Below are 12,765 nucleotides of genomic sequence, written 5' to 3'. Positions count from 1 at the left end.
CCTGTGCAATATTTGGTCACATTCAAGTGGATATTTTGTGTGCAATTTGTTTTTGATGTCACAGAGTTCTTAAAGTGTTCATTTTAATATGTATGTTTGAATTGTAATTTTACATGTAATTTGGCCAGGATATGTGATAAATTAAAATTCTGATGATAATAGAGATACAGTAAAAAACTATATCTAAATTACTGACTTGAGGAAAGTATGAAGACTATAGAAAACATTCCTGAGATACCCCCTCCCCTTGAAAAATCCCTACTACATTTAAATCTGGCTAATAAAGTGTTGTAATTATTCAGTCATTAAGAATAATTTTTAGAGTGTATGATATTGTTACAGAATGACAATCCATTAAAAAGCATGTGTGATTATATTTCATTATTTACATTTGTTGTCCTAGTTTACTTGATTTAAAGTGTTGCTGTTGTTAAGAATGAAAAAATATGATAAAAAACTGTCCCGCTGCCATCCTGCACTCAAATTGTATGGGAACAAACTATTGTAGCCAATTTGCAATGATAGGATTTCACCACACACCAGATGTCCCACAATGCTTTGGGAAGCTGTAACCACCCCCAATACAATACAAGATTAATATTGAATGCTGACGTAAAAAAATGAAAAACAGGTTTATCTCTGCTTCCTTTGGCCAAAAACCCAAAGTCCTGTGCAGTTTTGTGTTGTTTTTGCCCGAATTTGTTCCACCTGTGCACCATATTTCACCATTTTAGCTTCAATGTGGCAAAAATGTTAATGCACTTTACATGATTTTCTACCATAAACTGTTGCCAAAAGATGTTGGATTCTCTAGAGTTCACTTTTCACAACATTGCAAGGTTTTTGTGACAAGATGACTTGTAATATGCAAGCAAAATAGTCCGGCTGCAAACTATTGTTTTATTGGACTAGATGGTTTTGCCAGTCACTTCGCTGATTTATTTTATAGTTGTACAAAATGAGATTATGGGGGGAGGGGGCATATGTGTGTAGAATTTTCACCATTGGGCAATTCAAGATTTCCAAGTTTGAGGTTTATACAGGGTCAAAATTAAAAACTGCATAAATGACTTTTAACCCCATACTAAAATATTCCTCTGATCCTTAAAAAGATTCAGAAAACACTTAGTTTGACCACCTCTGACTTAGCATTTTGGAGTTATAAGCCAAGGCCAAAAACTTGAAGAGGCACATACCCAGGGGCTATAAAATGCTCCAATTTTGATGAAAATGGTCTCAAATTGTTAGCATTGTTACCCGCATTGTTATTGCAATCTAATAAAGAATAGTTATAATCAACTGTATTGACTTGTTACCAAGCTAAACATTCAGGGATTTACCAGTAGGTCAACGTCAGTAGGACTCAATTGGCAATTATGACCTGTTACCTGGTCCACAAGTCACTCTATGCATATGGTTCAACATATTCTTTTAGAGTTGTTGTACAGAAAGAACCATTTGAGACAATTTTCGTCAACATATATTTCTATTTCAACCCCTGTGGAGTTCTTTTGCTCGCAACTCCACAATGAGTTAAGTCGTAGACATGTGAAACTATATATTTTCTGAATTCTTGGGAATGATTTGACATGGGTGTGGATAAAATTGGACAAGTTTTTAATTTTGTTTTGACCCTGTATAAACTTTGACCAGTAGCTATCTCAAATTGCCCTGGGGTGACAATTTTACACCCCTAAGAATCTGACTGATTTTGTACCACTACAGCCTGTCCCAAAAATATTGTGCAAGTGAAAAGCGCCCTCTATGGCAATTAGAAAATACCGTTGTGACATGATGCTTACATCGACGTCAAGGGCGCAGTCTTAGCTCTCAAATGCTGTTTATTCTGTTCAATTTGCTTGTTTTAATCTCGAGATATGTTTAGTTAACAATGAACGGTTAAAATCACACTTGTGATGCATTAGTTTGTCTAATTTCTCTCCCAACAAATAATACGCGTTCATTAACCTATAAGTTTGAAATATTTGTTTGTCTTTTAACATGTCTTGAGTGACAAAGAAAACATTATTTACCATGGTAAAATCATTGACATGCACATGTATTTAATTTTACAGCAGAATGTGAAATATCTATTTCTCTTTTAACCTTTTTTTTAAGTGGAAAAAGAGAATCAAATAATAGGCCTACCTGTATCATGATAAAACAGTAAAAACTATTTTTATTGTTATATATTTGATGCGTTCTTTTGATTTCACGAAGGAAAACTTGATGTTATCATTGATTTAAATGTACAGTCCTCTTGATCTTCCCTAGTAAAAGTGGCACACTTGTGATTTTACCCCCCATGTCAAAAAAGAAATTATCTACACCACTGGCCAAATCAGCCATAAATTACTGTTACTTTCCATTAATTCTTTTATTTCAAGAGTAAATTAACTTTTAAATGTTCATAAAATTAACATAAAACATCATTTGAATTTGATAAATATTCAGTCATTTTATGTATAATTATTTTATCTAATTATTAAACAATGATGAAAGTTTGCTAAAACAGTGTAGACCTTACATTGCATTTTATTTAGTTGAAAAGTCTTTGAAGAGTCTATTAAATTACCGTCACTTTGCCTACTTCTGGCAGTCATACAGTATTAGGCCAAGCAAAATAAAAAACACGTTTCACATCCGGGAGTTTTTCGAAAAAAGGAGGAGGGCTTTTATTCTATTTTTTAAATCGCAAAATCGATGCAACTAAATATTCATAATTGCAGCTGTTAGCATATACAATTAATGCCTGAAAAAAGGAGGCCTTTTTTGGTTTTTTTTATTCTGAGAGGTAGGCCCCTCTATGATCACAAACCTTCCAAAAGTGTTAGTCAAGTGTTTGTGTATAGGCCTATCCAATAGGCCTAGGGCCTACGGTATATCTACAACTTCCTACACATATTTGGTGAAACAGAATTTAAAAAAATTAAAATATAATTGAAGAAACGTCAAAAAAGGAAGTGAAAGAGGTGACATGAAACATGTTAATTTTTTTTGCCTTATTCTGATACCAAACAGTCATGTGAATTCCATACGGCCTGAGCACTCCCTTTTAAAGATTTTTTTTTATCTATAGAACAACCAAAGTTCAATGACCCCTCGACATGTCAACAGAATGCAAGGAGCATCTATTTCCGGGTTACGGAATTCACGGAATAAACACAGTGACTCACTCAGTTATGATTCTGGGATCAATTTGTGAAAAAATTCTTGATCATGTGGACCTAACTCCAGTTTCTGGAGACATTCAGAGGTAAGCAATTTAATATATCCATTGTACACTTGAGATTGGCCTTGATGTGCATGAATATGGTGTGTTAATGTTTGGTTGTTAAAATAGCAAAATAATTTCGTTGTGCAACAATTTTTACAAACGAGTTGACGTTATCACACACTAGTACTGCACACACACATACATGGATCGAATCCATGGTTCCTATACAGTCACCCATGGAAAACAGGGTACTGAATAGCTGTACACCATGTCCATATTGGCCAAGCCCAAGGATGGTTTGTTTACATGGCAATAATTTCTTCAGAATAGCCTAGGCAATACAGATTCCAAGCATGTAATAAAACTTACCTCATATCAGTTTTAGTTAGACTCGCTGAGTCTCATGGACGCCGCACAGTGTCGACGTCCTATACGATAAATATAAATTTAATACTCCGTTGGTGAGCGACGGGCGAGAGGTATTTCACCGAACGCAAGAAAAGGAGTTCTATCTGATTGGCTAGCAATCGATCGATCGCTTAGGTCGCTTAGTAGTCAACTACAAACTCAAAACTGAGCAATGTGTTCAATTCGATTGAAATCGATATTCTATTATTGCCGTAGATAAAGAGAGTGATAGTGTGTCAATAATGTACATTGTATTGCAGCTGGATTTTACATGCATTCCTTTAGGCAAAATAAAAAAATAAACATGTTTCACATCCCCTCCCGCATCCTTTTTTGAGGTTTCCTCAAATATATTTTTATTTTTTGAAATTCAGTTATAACTTTTCAAAAAATATGTCTAGGAAGTTAGAATGCTTTCTATGGCCTTGTTAAGATATGAGAAACATTTTAGGAAGGTTTTGTGATCATTGGAGGGGTGTAACTCTCAGAACAAGAAATAAAAAAGGGCCTCCTTATTTTTCAGACATTTATTGTATATAGCCTACGCTAAAACAGCTCTAAGTATGGGTATTTACACCAATTTTGCGATAAAAAATAGAAAATAAAAAGCCCCCTCCTCCTCCTTATTTTCGAAAACCCGGACGTGAAACATGTTTTATTTTTTACTTGGCCTTATATTATTATTTTCTCAAAGAGTTGAATATGATCACAATTTTTACCCAGGATTTCAAATTTTTACCCATAAATTGCAGTTAAACATATCCACAGCAAAATACCGGTCCTCACTAATTAGTGTATTTAATTTCCAGTTAGTGTATTTAAGATAAAACCTGACAACAAATAAAATTTTCTTGCAATAGAAATATCATATGGGATACTGATATGGTAGGTCGCAACCGCCTAACGATGGAGCTGCTACGCTGTAGCTGACTTTTTGCTCCGTTGAGCCAAATTGACCAATCATGATCATGTTAGAGTTTTTCATTACTCGGAAGTAAAACTGACCAATTAAGTACGACTTACTCATTACGTGAAGCTTAATTTATTCATTAAGAATTTGCCAGACGAAAGCGCCACGTAGTTGCAAGATATCCTCGGTCACGAAAGTTATGATTCAAAAAGTAGTTTATGAAAAGTACGAACTGATTTATTATTAAGATGGACATGCACTCATAAGAAACTCATACAGTATTGTACATAACTATATAGCTAGGCAGAGTGGTGGTAAACTATGCACACAGTTCTGCGATCTGCAGTGTATCGCCGGGAGCTAATTTGTATAACTTGCGCGGTGTCCCTATGAATTCGACCTTCAGCAAACTGCAAACCAGTTCGGATTTACTTTATATACTAGTACATGTAGTAGGCCATACATACTGTAGTTACTGTCCGTTTTCCTATACACAATACTCAGTGCGCTCACCATTGACGCGTGACCTCTACAAATAGTGTATGTTAGAAGTTTAGGCCATTGCCTAGTTGACGTCACTGTGTAAAAAATAACCAGCCAATATTTAAAGTATTCTCTGAAATTCTAGAAAATATAGTTTTGTAACATGTCCTAAATTTTTAGCTAATTTAGGTGTTTGGAAATATTGGTACTTTAGTGTTTTAGGAAGGATATGTAAAAAACGACAGATAACACCAAAAAATATGAAGAAATTATTTCTAAACCGTGTTAAGTCATTAAGCTTCTCATTTTCAAAAACGCTGGTTAACAATAAGCAGACTATTGTCTCATTTCGTAAACAAAAGCCCACAGTATTGTTACCTTGTGTTCGCTTTATAATCGTTCACCCAACTGAAACTCTAATACCAGCTCATTGCTCATTGCACAGGTAAAACAGACACAAGTGCAGTGTGTATTTAACCAGAGAAGATCTGATGTACATGTAACATAGTTGAGCTGTTTTCATTGAGTGTTATCTTGGTTTAATAGCTTTTAATGGGGTTTAAGTCCTTCAAAGGTCGTGGTGAATTCTACTGTAGACATGACTGCATCATGATTATTTTAAAGTCAACAACATTCAATAATATGATCACCGTGATAGTATGACAGTATCAGTACCGTGGGTACGTTGTGGCGGTTATGGCCAGCCATATACTGATCATGCGAAAATCGTAAAAACATAGAATAGAAACAGTGTGGCAGGCTCTCAAAATCTCAAATTGTATGCTTAGCCTAAGTCGCTCGGCCTATCTCGAATAAAATCACCATGCATAGCTGTTGAAAACGTGAGGATTCATCGTACTATCACGGCAATTTTTGACACGAAGATATAGTGATGATGACGGTGTGCGCCGTTCGTCCACTGAGACTCGTTTTTCCCATTTTGTGTGTGAATGTGATTTACACGCTTAAGACTTTGCGCCGCTCTGACATTTTAACAAATTTCTTTGAAATTTGGACGATGCATATAAAACTGTACTCATATAAGAATCAGAAACTTAACTAGGATTCTTACCAAATTCTTGAAATGCAATATCATTTGGAATTTCGGCGAATAAAGATGATTTAAGAAGCCGCCTCTCTCCCCGCGTCCAACAAAAATGATCACGAATGAAAATGACAAATTTCACTGCTTGGCGTGCGCTAAAGGTTTGACCTTCACTTTCGCTATTCCCACCTAAATCTTTCCTATGACGTCGATTTAATACACGATTCCCGCTGTTGTTCTGGTTCCAAGGACACGTGTGAAAATAGCCTAAATCCTAAGGCCCCGATCTCGAAACAATAACCATGGCGGAACAAGCACAACCCGATGACCATGCGTAAGCAGTTGAAGGACTGGTTGATTATGTTATGAAAATACGTCATTGGTCAGCATCAACGATACTCTTTGCACAGCTAATTTGCGTCGGTCCTAACGCTCGTCGTTCCTATAGACACATACAGTCTGGGCCAAGACTAACCTACCACCTGCCTACTACAAAAACAAATGAGACGAAGAACTGAGCAACCATTTTTGTCCTGAAAAATGCTTCATCGTGACGATCAGAAACGCCAAACATTTATTTTTTACTACGCTGGATATTGTTCTGGAATCAAAGTACATGTATGTACATATGTAAGGATCATATTTGAAGGTAAATAGGCCAAATATTGCAAGAAAATCTACTCACTAGGACGCTAGGGACTACGCATTGAGTACACGGCTATAGGGAAAACCAATAACAGTGACTAGTTTTAGTTGCCCCTTATAACTCCAAATTGACATGACAAGTAATTCTATTTGCTCAATTTCATACCAAAATCGAAAATCAAGGAAAACATGGTTTTGTTATTGCAAAATAACATGAAAATGAGAAAGGTTATATCTGGTCATTTGCAGTAGGCCACTTCAGGTAATCAATATTGCTACTTGAATTGCATGACTCAGTGACTTTGTGCTCATTGTAAGAGTGATAGTGTTGTCAACTTGATTGCATAACATTACAATTGCCAACTGATATCCTTTGAATTTGAGTTGTCATTTGATGGTATTAGAACTGTCATAATAATGCTAATGGATGTAAACATTAAAAAATGTCAACAAAACATGCTACTGCAGAACTCTATGCCTGTGTGGGGGTGTGTCTGAGGGCTGATGACCGGGCTGATGACACACATTCGTTGGGAGTAACACACACATGACACAGCATTTGATCGAAAAATCTATCTTTTATGCACGACGACACGATGGTTAGAACATTTCGAACAACACAGCATACGAATTAGGGATATATTTTCATGACTATACCGTGCAAACTCCTGTTAGGGTATCTCGCACAGAGGGCATAAACAATGTTTAGGCATGAATATATAACTTACAAATATAAAGTAATATTCAGATTTCCTTTGACAGCATAACCATCGCGTATACGCGTGCGACGTCAAGCGCGTGCATTGGACCTTGTGCAAATAATACGCGCTGGGCGGCTAGCAGCAGTGTTCGAAATAAGCACTTATCCTCTTGTCCAAAAATCACTGACACTGGGGACAACCATATTGAGATATGTACTTATCCTCTGGACAACCACTATATTTTACCTCTTGAATATGACACATTTTGGGGACAACCAAAATGTTTTGCAAGCAGAATTTGTGCTTTAGTTGTCCTCGGGACAAGCTTCCTATTTTCCTTATTTCGAACACTAGCAGTACGCTTAATTTGTAAAAGGAAATCTGAATATTACTTTAATATGAACATCATGACATAGACTACCCCGTAGTCCACTTGCCCATTGTGCATACTCTGGATATTGTATTTAAGCTTAAAACTCTGATTTATTAATGTGTGCACAATTGATAGATTTTCACATCTGATCAGTCACCCTACTCCCTCTGTTTGTTAGCTTCCCAAGTGGACTACTGACATTGCCTTGCGGTTAAGATTTTTAACACGGGACTCTATGGAGAGTTAGGCCAATTTCTGGCCTAACTAAAATTGTCCATGATGTAATGCATCTTTAAATGGATCTGCCTTGTGATTGGTCGCCCATACCTCGCTATGGTTTAAATCGTCTGGGCCCGCGCCATTACCATTAACTACACCTAAACAACTGTCTGTGGTATTTGCGGCGCTTTTGTGTTGACGCTGAAAGTTAATCTCTCATCAAACATCTAGCGGCGTCCATGCTTAGTACTTGTGGTTAATGGACTGATAAACAAGTATGCTTGACAGTGTGTTTTTAGAGAGCAAAGTCCAGGGAGTAAAGTTCTGCTTACAATTCAAAGTTCATAGTCGAAATTTTGGGGTTCGCTATCAATATACTGGTAGATTCCAAAATCAGAATTGTTCAGTATTAAAGTGAGCTGTTATAATTATGCAAGATAATGTTGCATTCAATTACTTTTATTGTCACTAATCGTCTGATATTTTTAACTCTTTATGACCATTTTACTATTGAATACTTTAATTTTTTAAATAAACATCAGTATAATTTTGAGTTCAACGAAATGGGTTCATCATGACTAATAATAACATATTTTTAATAAAATTCGACTATGGCATAGTCTAATCATGACATGATGAATGAACCCTGTTCATTATATATGTAACATTCTGTGTGCTGTTATTTTCCACAACAACTAAAAATACCATCTACTCGTACCAAGACCGCCTGAAACGATACCAGTGAATGAAGCGTTTCTAGATGATTTCAAGAACACCACCGTGCATGTGTAAGACCTTTTTAGCCTACGTCTCGTCTCCTACTATCGGATTGTTGAAACAAGATAACCTCATCACGAATTCACTCACCTTCGTACACCACCAGTTGAAATAGAACTCAAAACTTCCTGTGTTTATTCCTCAAAACAACATGTAACTTCATGAGTGAAAGAAAAGTTTAACCAATTTCTCACGACTTACTTGTTTAGCTGTGGTGGCCTGCGGCCGACATCCATCGACCTTTGGTGCCAACTGATGTTACTGGGAAGTTGGAGGGGGGGTCATGTGACCTAGCCCGTTAGGGCTAGAATCACGTGACGCGATGAGCCGGTTGTATGATCTTGGGAGGTGGTGGCGTCCTCTGTCTTTGTTAAGCTCGCTGATGGTTCGCCTTATGTTGATGGCCTCCTCGCTTGAACCAGTTCTCTTCTTTGTCCAAAACGCGGACCCCCTCCCAGTCAATCTCGTGCTGAAACATGGCAGAATGTTCGCCAACTGGCGAGGAGGGTCTGGTGTGTTCATCCAAGCGAGTTTTAAGGGTTCTGGCACTTTCTCCCTCATAAGTGGATGTGATATACAACCCCGCACTTGTTGAGCTTATTCGCTTTGTCCTTTGGTGCTACCAGGAGCGATCTTAGAGTGTTTTGTGGCTTGACGTGAGTGCTGATGCCATTGGAGCGGAACAGTCTTTGCAAAGACTCTGTGACCCCTGCCACATAAGGGATGGACACATTGCCTCTTGACGCAATGGTATTGTGCCGAGGTAGTCTGTTTTCGTCCCCGACACTGTTTCTCGTAACTGTGTCCCAGGACCAGTCCTGATAGCTGCACACTTCCAGTGATCTGCGGACTCTGTTCAGTTCCTGCTGTTTGTCCTCCTCAGAAGACACAATGGTGTTTGCTCTGTCACTTAGTGTCCGAATTACACCCAACTTATTATGTTGGAGCGGATGGTGGGAAGAGAAGCTTAAGTAAGCTATATCCCAAGGGCGGATCCAGGACAGCTCCCCGGGGTGCTTTAAAAAATATCGTAAAAAAAATGTGCGCTGAAAGGAGCATCACGTCGCGCTTATGCGACGTAGAGGTGTCTGAGGGGGCGTGCCCCCTGAGAAGTAAGAAGCTTTTGAAAAATGAAGACCTAATTGAAGCGATTTGGTGGACCATTTTGTCACTATATAGTGTGTCAAATTTTAGTTTGAACATGTTGAAAAGCTGAACATTTGTGAAATGACGGGGCATGAAGCCTTTCGTGGACAAAGTTTCCCCTATTGTTATAGGCCTATATTGTTTTAAACACAAGTTGGTAAAATTAATTTTGAAAGCAGAAGCGAAAATGGGCACTTGTTTATGCACTACGCAGGGGGTGTCTGAGGGGGGATGTGCCCCCCTGAGAAGTAAGAAACTTTTGAAAAATGAAGACCTAATTGAAGCGATTTTGTCATTTTGACCATTTTGTCAATAGTGTGTAAAATTTTAGTTTGAACATGTTGAAAAGTCGAAAATTTGTGAAATGACGGGGCATGAAGCCTTTCGTGGACAAGTTTCCCCTATTGTCATGATTGTTATAGGCCTATATATTGTTTTAAGCATTAATTGGTCAAATTAATGTTGAAAGCAGAAGCGAAAATGGCCACTTGTTTATGCACTACGCAGGGGGGTGTCTGAAGTTGGAAATTTTGCAAAATGAAGACCTCCTTAAAGCGATTTGGTGGACCATTTTGGTACTATATATATGTACAATGACAGCCCGTCCATGAAGCCTTTCGTGGACAAGTTTTCCCTATTATTGTCGTCTTGTGACTTTGGTGACAAAATGTGATAGGCCCTGCATATCGGCCGCCCGCAGTAATTTTCAAATGCTTTTGGTACGAGGTCCCGCCCTTAAGCAATGGCTAAAATAAGTGCAGGCCCATATTGTAAGGCCTACTTCCGATATACCCGACTCTGTGGTATGAACCTACTCAATTATGTGCAATTTAACTTTTCTCTCCTCCTTTTCTCCCTTTTTCTCTCTTTTCTCCTTTTTTAGCTTTCCCCTTTTTCTTCTCTTCTCTTCTCTTCTCTTCTCTTCTCTCATTTCTTTTTTTTTGGTGGGAGGAGGGCCCGCCCCAAACCGTGCCTGCTGTAAAGTTAGTGACCAATACGGGGGTCCAGGGTGTTGGAAGGGGGCAGCGTCTCCTTGTCTAGGGAAATTTTGCATTTCTGAACTCAATTCGCGCAATTTGGTGCATACTTTTTCCTTTCTTTCTCTTTTTCTTTCTTTCTTTTCCCTCTCTCTCTCTCTCTCTCTCTCTCTTTTTTTTTGTTGCGATTCATACCCCGGGGTGCTGCAGCCACCAAAGCTCCCCCCCCCTGGATCCGCGCTTGTGCCAGATATAGCTCCCCTTCCCCCACCAATCAATGTTGCAGGGTCCAACACGGAGCCTGATTATAAGGCCCCGATCAACAGTGTTACAGGGGAAGGGGATCGATTTTAGTTCATGGTCCTAAACTGTCCCAAGACTAAATTCTATGATTGTAGAATTCTTGACTAAGGTTCATGATAGAACTGGCTCCGTTCCCTCTGACCGCGATGCCCCAATTGTGAGTGCGAAGCAGCCCTCACCTACGCATTTTCTCATCAAAAGCCTGTTCAGCAACTGGATGAGGGAGTGTATGTGGTGTGCTCTGCTCTGCTCTTCAGTCTCTACTATAAGTGCAAGTGTATTTGGTGCAGTAAAAAAATGCTGTTTTGTTATAAAATATGTGGTGTGGTCAAGCAAAATCAGTCTGAAGTCAGTCATATTCAATTTAAAAAAATGATTGTACCGTATGTATATTAAGTGTGTGCAAAGCTGCATTTGACAGAAAACCCCCTTAAATTGAATTTAGACAATAATAGAAATTATTTATGTATGAATATACATCATTATATTAGATAATAATAACTGCGCATTATCTATTTTGAGGTCATTGTGGGAAATGAGGGTTTTGTTTTGGGCCAAGGTATTTTTCCTGAGGCCCAAAGCAAAACCCGACGATGTGGCACATTTTTAATCTTTCATTATTTACAAGATTTATCAAGGAAAACATCCCCAACAGGTAATTTACATGGAAGTGATACGTGAGCTGAGATTTGCAAGATGGTAACTTTTGGCAAGATTTGAATTCTCTGCAGCATACAATGTAAAGTAGAAAATCATCTGAACTGCATGGAAAATATTAAATTGAACATAAACTGGACTCACTTTTATTTGAGAAGCTACAGTATCGCACCTTATCCTAGGTACATCATCAGGCCGTATGTACATCTTAAGTCAAACTTCTTAAGAATGTTTTTGATGACAGAATTGTAGGCCCCGCCAAGTTGTGGCGCAGACCGCCTCCCCTGTTTTAGTGAAGGTTGTTCTTTCTTAGCATAGGTTGCTTCCTTGATGCCCCTTTCAAACCACCTGCATTCTCTGTCCAAAATCACAACATCTTTGTTGTCAAAAGTGTGATTTGTACTGTTCAGTGGCGGCGCTACCGGGAGGGGGGAACCCCCCCGCAATATTTTTCTTCGCCGTCCCCCAGTTTTGAGGCAAAAAACCCCAAATTAGGTAAATGTCCGCTTTTTGCGGCAATTTTGCGCAAAATTTGTCGATTTTGCCCTCCCTCCCCGAAATTCACTTTGCCCCCAATACCCACCCCGAAAAAATTCCTGGTACAACTGTTGTACTGTCCAAATGTGTGAACACGACTGAATCCCCACAACTAGTACTAGCACGTCTACATTGTATACTGGTACATGCGTTTGGCTAATGTCTGTCAGCGTCCTTGCATTGTATTGCGTTAACTACATTTTGTTTGTACAGTCTGTCTAGTACCGATGCGGACGCAAAATTGTGCCGACTTTGAAGGCACACATACCTGCAGCAGATATGCAGCGCACTGTGCACTGTTTACGAGCTGTATATGCGCGTGTTGTCACTTTGTACTTCGGAGTGGACAAATGTAAATTGCTTTGTT

At 38.5% G+C, this 12,765-nt stretch overlaps 1 protein-coding gene across 2 annotated transcripts in view; it reads left to right on the top strand.

The window, feature by feature from the left end:
• Positions 1-3,150: 3,150 nt before the first annotated feature.
• LOC140137804 (E3 ubiquitin-protein ligase LRSAM1-like) overlaps positions 3,151-12,765 on the top strand; it is a 42,972-nt gene continuing 33,357 nt past the window's right edge. For both annotated transcript variants that reach the window (XM_072159587.1, XM_072159586.1), the window contains exon 1: positions 3,151-3,256. The gene's annotated coding sequence lies outside the window, so the exon portion shown is untranslated. The remainder of the gene's footprint in view (positions 3,257-12,765) is intronic.

Source organism: Amphiura filiformis, chromosome 17 (genome assembly GCF_039555335.1).
Source record: "Amphiura filiformis chromosome 17, Afil_fr2py, whole genome shotgun sequence".
Classification (NCBI taxonomy): domain Eukaryota; kingdom Metazoa; phylum Echinodermata; class Ophiuroidea; order Amphilepidida; family Amphiuridae; genus Amphiura; species Amphiura filiformis.
This window is presented reverse-complemented; position numbering and strand designations above follow the sequence as displayed.